The sequence below is a fragment of the Coenobita brevimanus genome, chromosome 110, assembly GCF_032717465.1.
Source record: "Coenobita brevimanus isolate Jiangsu-jjx chromosome 110, ASM3271746v2, whole genome shotgun sequence".
NCBI classification, from domain to species: Eukaryota; Metazoa; Arthropoda; class Malacostraca; order Decapoda; family Coenobitidae; genus Coenobita; species Coenobita brevimanus.
In genome coordinates this window covers 45,119,846-45,127,015 of record NC_137063.1, presented here as the reverse complement: position 1 = coordinate 45,127,015, position 7,170 = coordinate 45,119,846, and positions in this window count along the sequence as shown.

The following is a 7,170-nucleotide window of genomic DNA, read 5'->3' as shown; positions in this document are numbered from 1 at the left end:
ATCACATACCAGTACCCCCCCAAAAAAAAAATAATAATAATGTACTAAAGAGACAAGAACCAAAATTTAACACGCATATCAAAAATTTCGCGTCTCGAAAAAAAAAAAAAAAAAATCGGAGGAAAACAGGAATATATATAACAATTTTTCTTCCCCCTTTTTTCTTTTTTTCTTTTTTTTTCTTTTTTTTTTGAGCTGGAAATATTTTAAGTATATGCGCTTGTGGCTCTTTTGAATACTTTACTGCCTGGCGATTTTTTTATGGTTTTTTCTTTTTTCTTTTTTTTCTATTGCCAGCGACGGTTGTTAAGTTTTATTATGGGTCAAATTTATTGTTAAGCCGCTACTCCCCCCCTCCCCCCTCCCCCCAAAGACCTTACCCCCTCCCCTTTCCCTCCCCTTCCCCCCCTTCACCTCCGCCTCCCTCTCCCTCTCTTTATCTCTTTCGTTTCTCTCCGTCTGTGATTTTCCTCTCCCCCAACCTCTCTTTTCCTCCTCCTCCCCTCATTTTACCCTTCTTTTCCCCCTCCCCCTCCCCATCCCCTCCCCTTAACCTCTTCCCTTACCTCCCTCTCCCTCCCCTTAACCTATTCCCCTTCCGCGTCTCCCCTTCCCTTCCCTTTCCCTCCCCTTTCTCCCTTCTGTTTCTCTCTCCTCTCTCCTTTCTCCCCTTCCCCTCACCAACCCCCCCTTCCCCCCCTCCGACCTGTGGATAGTTGACTGGGAGAACGTGACATTGAGCCTGAATGGGACAGCCTCAGCACGTATGGACGATGGGTGTTAGTGCCGAAGTGGTGACATGGGAAGGTGTGTGACAGATTGGTTGGACCCAGGGAACGGGTTGTCTAGTCTATGTCCAGAGTAAAAAAAATATATATATAATCAAATGACTCCCTTTCCTTTCTCCCCTTACCGCCCCCCCCTCCTCATCCTCCTTTCCCCTTTCCTCCTCCCTCATCTTCCTTTCCCCCTCCTCCTCCTCCCTCATCCTCCTTCTCCTTCTGCCTCCTTCTCCCCAGCCCCCATACCTTCCATAATTCCTTCCTTACCTCCTTCCTTAACTGCTTACGTGCCTGCCTGCCTTCCTTCATGCCCACCTTCCTTCCTGGTTGCGTTCCTTCCTTCCTTCCTTCCTTTATTCATTCATTCATTCATTTAGTCATTAATTTCTTCCTTCCTTGTCCTCTCTTCTTCCATCCTTCCTCGTCACCTCACTCAGCCTTTCCTTCCTTCACTCCACATTACTCTTTCCTTCCTTCCTTCCTTCCTTCCTTTCCACCTCCCATTCCTTCCAGCCTTCCTTTCTTACTGTCCTCTACTTCCTTTCTCCTTATTTCCCTTTTCTTCACATACCTCCTTCCCTCCCTTCCTGTTTCCTTCTCTCCTCCTTTCCTTTCCTCCCTTCCTTCTCTCCCCCCTTTCCACTCTTCTTGCCCCTCCTGACCCTTCCCTCCTTCCTCTCTCCCTTTCTCTATTCTCTCCCTTTTTCCTCCTCCTCCTCCTCCTCCTCATCATCATCATCATCATCATCATCATCATCATCTTCATCATCATCATCATCATCATCATTATCTTCTTGTTCTTCTTCTTGTTCTTCTTGTTCTTCTTCTTGTTCTTCTTCTTCTCCTTCTTCTTCTTCTTCTTCTTCTTCTTCTTCTTCTTCTCCTCCTCCTCCTCCTCCTCCTCCTCCTCCTCCTCCTCCTTTGATTTGCTTCCCTCACCTCCCTTTCATCAGTAATTTTGTCTCTTCCTCTCTAGCTTTCCTCCTCCCTATTTTTTCCTTACCTTCACTTCTCTGCCTTCTCTCTCTCTCTCTCTCTCTCTCTCTCTCTCTCTGTCTCTCTCTCTCTCTCTCTCTACCTTCTTCCCCTGTTATCTCCCTTCTCTTCTTTCCTTTTCTCTTTTGGCATCTTTCCTCCCTCTTTCTTCCTTTCTCTCCCTTTCCTCTCTAAATTTCCCTTCTCCGTCACTCCTCTTTACCGTCCTTCTTTCCTCATCTTTATTCCCATCTCATCTTCCCCACGTCTTTTGCCTCTCTCTTCTCCGTCACTTTCTGGTATTCCTCTGAAGAAGAAGAAGAAGACAGGAGGAGGAGGAGGAGGAGGAAAAGGAGGAGGAAAGAAGAGGGAATAAGGGAAATGATGAAAATGATGGCGAGAATGAAGAGAGAAAAGGAATTAAGAGAGAGAGAGAGAGAGAGAGAGAGAGAGAGAGAGGCAGGAAAAGAACACCTCAGCCTTCCATACATCCATTTGTCTTTTGATTTGTTTATCCATCCATCCATCCATTCATTCATTATTTAATTCATTCTTTCATCCATCCATCCATCTGTTTATGCATCCATTCATTCATGCATGCAACCATCCATCCATTCATTCGTCTTTCCATCCATCCATCCATCCATCAGTCCATCCATCCATCTGTCCGTTCGGCCATCCATCCATCTATCAGTCTATCCATCCATCCATCCATTCGTCTATCCATCCATCCATCCATCAGTCTATTCATCCATCCACCCATTCGTCTATCCATCCATCCATCCATCAGTCTATCCATCCATCCATCTATCAGTCTATCCATCCATCCATCTATCAGTCTATCCATCCATCCATCCATTCGTCTATCCATCCATCCATCCATCAGTCTATTCATCCATCCATCTATCAGTCTATCCATCCATCCATCCATCCACTGAACTATTTTTCCTTCCACCAATCAAATACTCTTTTATCCGCCTAATAATACATTCTTTCCCTCCCCTCCCTCCTTCCTTCCTTCCTTTCTTCCTTCCTTCCATCCTTCCTTCCTCCCTCCCTCCCTTTCTTCCTTCCTTCCTTCCTTCCTTCCTTCCTCCCTTCCTTCCTTCCATCCTTCCTTCCTTCCATCCTTCCTTCCTTCCATCCTTCCTTCCTTCCTTCCATCCTTCCTTCCTTCCTTCCTTCCACCTACCTACTCTTTGTTTTTCCCTCCCCCCTCTCCTTCTCTCCCCTTCCCTTCTTTAATTCCCCCCTTCCCCTTTCCTTCCCATCCCTTCATATCCCCTTCCCTCCCCCCTCTCCGCTCCATTCCTCTCCCTGTCCCTCCCCTCCCCTCTCCCCTTTCCCCTCCTCTCTCCCCTTTTTCCTCCCCTCTTCCCTTTCCCCTCCCCTCTCCCCTTTCCCCTCCCCTCCCCTCCCCTCCTCTCCCCTCCCCTCCCCTCCCCTTAGTTCTCAAGACCGTAATTATGGCATGAATGGAGGGAGGGAGGGGGGAGGAGAAGTAGATAGGTAGGGGAGGGAGGAGGGGGGAGGGAAGGAGGGAGGGAGAGAGGGTCCAAAGAAGGAAGGGAGATAGGGAAGAAAAAAAAGGAGGAAAGCAGGAAGAGAATGGATGGAAGTAAAGAAGGAAGGGGGGAAGGAATTAAGGAAGGAATGGAGGAAGGAAGGAAAGCACGAAGGGGATAGAAGGAAGTATGAAGGAGGAAGTTACAATAAAAGGAAGGAATGGAAGGAGGTAATGAGGGACGGAAGAAGAGAAAGAAAAGAAAGTAAGGAAGGAGGGAGAAGGAAAGAATGGAAGAAAGAAATGAAGTGAAGGAAGAAATGAGTTAAAAAAATAGAGGAAGGAAGGACGCAGTGAAAGATGGAAGGAAGGAAGAAGGAGGGAGTGAAGGAAGGAAGGAGGGAATGAAAGAAGGAAGGAAAGAAGAATGAGGGAGTGAAGGAAGGACGCTGTGAAAGAAGGAAGGAAGGAAGAAGGAGGGAGTGACGGAAGGAAGGAGGGAATGAAAGAAGGAAGGAAGGAAGGGGGAGTGAAGGAAAGAAGGAGGGAATGAAAGAAAGAAGGAAGGGGGAGTGAAGGAAGGAGGGAGTGAAAGAAGGAAGGAGGGAAGAAAGGAATGAAAGAAAGAAGGAAGGGGGAGTGAAGGAAGGAAGGAGGGAGTGAAAGAAGGAAGGAGGGAGTGAAAGAAGGAAGGAGGGAGTGAAGGAGGGAAGAAAGGAAGGAAATAAACGAAGCAAGAAAAGACAGGAAGGAGGAAATGGAAAAAAAGGAAGGGAGACTCAAAGAAAAAAGAGAAGAAAGAAAAAAAGAAAGATTGAAAGATAGAGAGGAAGTGAGGGAAAGAAAAAGAAGAAAGAAAAAGAAAGGATAGAGAAAGAGGGAAGAAAAATGGGAAGGAGAGGAAGTAAAACAAGAAAAAATGAAAATAAGAAAAATAAGGAGGAGGAAAGAAAAGAGAAGGAATGAACAGTGGAGAGAGAGAGAGAGAGAGAGAGAGTTGCCTTTTGTATGACATTGAGATACTGCTGGGTGACTTGTAATGGGTGACGGCTCTCTCTCTCTCTCTCTCTCTCTCTCCACGTGAAATAATGAGGTAATAACGTAATGGTTCACGTTTCCTCTTCCTCGTCACGTGAGGCGTGGAGAGAGAGAGAGAGAGAGAGGTGCTGCCCAAAAGGTGACGCTTTCAGTATGACTTCTGAAGCGTATATTGCGTATGGTGCCGAGATGTGTGTGTGTGTGTGTGTGTGTGTGTGTGTGTGTGTGTGTGTGTGTGTGTGTGTGTGTGTGTGTGTGTGTAATGAAAAAAAAATTAATAGTGAAAAAAATAAAGTGTGGTATTAAAAAGTCCGGTGTGGTGTGGTGTGGTGTGGTGTGGTGTGGTGTGGTGTGGTGTGGTGTGGTGTGGTCTGGTGTGGTGTGGTGTGGTGTGACAGGTGTGCTGGTGGTGGTGATGGTGGTGTGGTAAGTGAGTGGTGGTGGTGGTGTGGTGTGGGTAGTATGTGTGGTGGTGATGTGGTAGGTGTGGTGCGGTAGGTGTGGTGGTGGTGTGGTGCTGTAGATGTTGTGGTGGTGTGGTGCGGTAGATGTGGTGGTGGTGTGGTGCTGTAGATGTTGTGGTGGTGTGGTGCGGTAGGTGTGGTGGTGGTGGTGGTGGTGGTGTGAGTTATGGTGCACCTGCTCTCATTTGTCAACATCACCACTCAGCTGTCACCATTACGGCCGTTGTTTGGGAGACAGGATGTGGTGGTGGCGCCCCTGATTGTGGTGATTGTGGTGGCTGAAGATGGTGGTGACTGGAGTGGTGGTTGTGGTTGAAGATGGTTGTGATTGTGGTGGTGGTTGAAGATGATGGTGGTTGTGGTTGAAGATGATGGTGGTTATGGTTAAAGATGGTGGTGATTGTGGTGGTGGTTGAAGATGATGGTGGTTGTGGTGACTGTGGTTGTGGTTGAAGATGATGGTGATTATGGTGGTGGTGGTTGTGGTGACTGTGGTTGTGGTTGAAGATGGTGGTGGTTGTGGTGGTGGTGTTTGTGGTTGAAGATGATGGTGGTTGTGGTGACTGTGGTTGTGGTTGAAGATGGTGGTGGTTGTGGTGACTGTGGTTGTGGTTGATGATGGTGGTGATTGTGGTTATTGCGGTTGTGGCTGAATATGGTGGTGATTTGTTGAAGGTATGGTTATTGGTGATTGTGATAAGTAAGAATTGTTGTAATTGTGGTAGTTGTAATAAGTGGCGGCGATAGTAAGGTCTGTAGATTAAAATGGTTGTGATTGTGGTAGTTGTGGTAGATCTGAATGGTTGTAGATAGGAATAGTTGTGAGTGATAGTTGTTGTTGTGAGGGGTAGTTGTGATTGGTAGTTGTGGTAGGTGAGAATGGTTGTACATGTGACAGCTGTGGTAGACAGAAATGGTTGTGACTGGTAGTGGTGGTAGCATGGGGTGGTTATGACTGTGGTAGTTGTGGTAATTACAACTAAACCTCGTAATAAGACCTTCCTAGAAACGGGGAGCGGGGAGAGAGAGAGAAGGGGAGAGAGAACTGGGGAGAAAACAGTGGCGGGAGAAAATTGGGGAGAGAGAAGGGAGAGAGAAAACTGGGGAGAAAGAAGGGGGCGGAGAAAATTAAGGAGAAAAGGGGAGGGAAAATTTGGGAGAGAAAGGGGGAGAGAAAACTAGAGAGAGAAAATATGGGAGAGAAAGAAAGGGGAGAGAGAATAAAAAAGAAAAAAAAAAGGTAAAAGGGAAGGGAGGGAGAAATGAAGAAGAAGGAAAGAGAGAAAGACTGTAAGGAAGGGAGAGAGGAAGAGGAAAAGGAAGAAAGAGAGATACAAGGAAGGGAGATGAAGATGGGGGGGAAGAGAGAGGAGGGAAGAGAGGGAAGGGAGAGGAGGGAAGGAAGACATTATGGAGTACATGAAGGAAGGAAGGAAGGAGAAGGAAGAAGGAGATGAAAATAAATAATGATTAAGGAAGAAAGAAGGAGGGGAAGAGGAAGAAGAGATTGAAGAGAGGGAAAGGAGGAGGAGGAGGAGAAGGAAGAGGACGAAGAGGAGGAGGAAAAGATGGAAGAGAGACATATTCGAGGAGAAAGAGAAGAAGAAGACGAGAAGAAAGTGGAAGAGAAGGAAAGAAGGAATTTAGAACAAGAAAAAGGAAGGAGAGAGAGAGAGAGAGACAGACAGACAGACAGACAGACAGACAGACAGACTGAGACAGAGACAGATTCAGAGACAGACAGAGAGACAGACAGAACGAGCAAGGTGGTATTTCCGATCAAAAAGTAGGGTGCAGAGAGAGAGAGAGAGAGAGAGAGTAGGATAGAACAAGAAAAGAAACAGAACAAAAGGATAAAAAAAAAAAAAAAGACGAAAATACAGCAGTATAAAGAATAAGAAAAAAAGAAAATGAGAAAATACCAGATATAAAGAGAGAGAAGTAGGGCTATGAAAGAAAACGAGTGAAAATAAAGGAAAAGGGAAAATCACCAAAAATAAAAATAAAAACAGCAAAAATAAATAGGACACAAAAAAGAGAAAGAAGAGAAAGAGGGAAACTTGAGACATCTAAATAGGAAAAAGGAAAAATAATAAATAAAAAAAAGGGAAAAATAGGAAGGATTAAGGTAGGAAAAAAGGCCAAAAATAAAGAATAGTAATATTTAGAAGAGGGAAAATTAGTAAATCTTAGAACAGGAAGAAAAAAAGGAGAGAAAATGGTAAGGAAAATAAATCAATAAATAGCTAGGAAAACTCTGACCAGGAGAAATAAAGAGGAAAATAAAGGAAATATAAATCCAGGACAACTTTGAATAGGAAAACAAAAGAGATAAAGTAGTAAAATGAACTGAACAGGAGAAATAAGTGGAGATAAATGAGGAAAATGAAGGAAAATAATAGGAAAG